General features: G+C 36.2%; 1 long non-coding RNA gene across 1 annotated transcript; it reads left to right on the top strand.

The window, feature by feature from the left end:
* The first annotated feature begins 1,301 nt into the window (after positions 1–1,301).
* On the top strand, positions 1,302–1,699 carry LOC113609101 (uncharacterized). Its single transcript, XR_003428498.1, has 2 exons — positions 1,302–1,338; positions 1,567–1,699. It is a non-coding gene; the product is annotated as an uncharacterized LOC113609101 (long non-coding RNA).
* The last annotated feature ends 232 nt before the right edge of the window (positions 1,700–1,931 follow it).

The raw sequence follows: 1,931 nt of genomic DNA, 5'->3' as shown, positions 1-1,931 counted from the left end.
AATTCCTTAGGGTTTTCTATGTATAGTATCATGCCATCTGCATATAGTGACAATTTCACCTCTTCTCTTCCAATTTGGATTCCTTTTATTTCTTTTTCTTCCCTTATTTCCATGGCTAGGATTTCCAATACTATGTTGAATAGAAGTGGTGAGAGTGGGCATCCTTGTCTTGTTCAAGATTTTAGCAGGAAGGCTTTTAGCTTTTACTGTTGAGTATTTTATTGGCTGTGGGTTTGTCATAAATAGCTTTCATTATGTTGAGATATGTTCCCTCTATTCCCACTTTGCTAAGAGTGTTTATCATGAATTGATGTTGAATTTTGTCAAATGTTTTTTCTGCATCTATTGAGATGATCATGTGTTTTTTTTTTCTTTTGTCAATATGATGTGTTACACGGATTGATTTGTGAATGTTGAACTATCCTTGTGAAACTGGGATGAATCCCACTTGGTCATGGTATATGATCTTTTTTATGTGTTGTTGGATTCAGTTTGATAATATTTTGTTGAGAATTTTTGCATCTATATTCATCAAAGATACTGGCCTGTAATTTTCTTTTTGGTGGTGTCTTTGTCTGGTTTTGGTATGAGGGTGATGATGGCTTCATAGAATCTCTTTGAGAGTGTACCCTCCTCTTCAATCTTTTGGCAGAGTTTGAGAATTGGTATAAGTTCTTTGTATGTTTGGTAGAATTTGCCTGTGAAGCCATCTGGTCCTGGACTTTTGTTTGTAGAGAGTTTTATTTTTTCTGCTTTATTTTTTTTTTTTTTTTTTTTTACAGATTCTATATCAGTTTTAGTGATCGGCCTGTTCAAATCATCTATTTCTTCTTGATTCAATTTTCATGATCTGTATGTTCCTAGAAATTTGCCCATTTCTTCTAGGTTGTCAAATTTTTTGGTGCATAATTATTCATAGTGTTCTCTAAGGGTTTTTTGTATTTCTATGGTATCAGTTGAGATTTCTCCTTTTTCATTTCTTATTTTGTTTATTTGGGTTCCCTCTCTCTTTTCTTCTTGGTGAGCCTGGCCAGAGGTTTATTTATTTTGTTTACCCTTTCAAAGAACCAGCTCTTGGTTTTATTGATTTTTTTCTATTGTTTTTTAATCTCTATTTTATTTATTTCATCCATGATCTTTATTATTTCCTTCCTTCTGCTGACTTTAGGTTTGGTTCGTTCTTTTTCTAATGCTTTTAGGTGTTAGGTTAGGTTTTTGACTTGAGATTATTTTGTTTTTTGAGGAAGGCCTGTATAGCTATGAACTTTCTTCTAAGAACTGCTTTTGCTGCATCCCATAGGTTTATATGTTTGAGTTTTAATTGTCGTTTGTCTCAGGGTACTTTTTTTTTTTTTTTTTTTTTTGCGGTATGTGGGCCTCTCACTGTAGTGGCCTCTCCTGTTGCAGAGCACAGGCTCCGGATATGCAGGCTCAGCAGCCATGGCTCACGGACCCAGCCACTCTGCAGCATGTGGGATCTTCCCGGACTGGGGCACGAACCCGTGTCCCCTGCATCGGCAGGCGGACTCTCAACCACTGCGCCACCAGGGAAGCCCTGTCTCAGAGTACTTTTTAACTTCCTTTTTTATTTCCTCATTGACCCTTTGGTTTTTTAGTAGGATGTTGTTTAGTCTCCCTGTAGTCAATTTTTTCTCATTTCTTTTCCTGTGGTTGATTTCTAGTTTCATGCCATTGTGGTCAGAGAAGATGATTGAAATAATTTCTGCACTCTTAAATTTTTTGAGGTTAGTTTTGTGCCCAAGTATGTGGTCAATCCTACAGAATGTTCTGTGTGTGCTTGAAAAGAATGTGTATCCTGGTTTTTTTGGATGTAATGTCCTGGAGATATCAATTAAGTCTAACTGTTCTACTGTATCATTTAGGATCTCTGTCTCCTTATTGAGTCTCAGTCTAGAATATCTGTCCATTGA

This window comes from Aethalodelphis obliquidens, unplaced genomic scaffold, assembly GCF_003676395.1.
Source record: "Aethalodelphis obliquidens isolate GAN/ISIS:26980383/991018 unplaced genomic scaffold, ASM367639v1 scaffold54, whole genome shotgun sequence".
NCBI lineage: Eukaryota > Metazoa > Chordata > Mammalia > Artiodactyla > Delphinidae > Aethalodelphis > Aethalodelphis obliquidens.
This window is presented reverse-complemented; position numbering and strand designations above follow the sequence as displayed.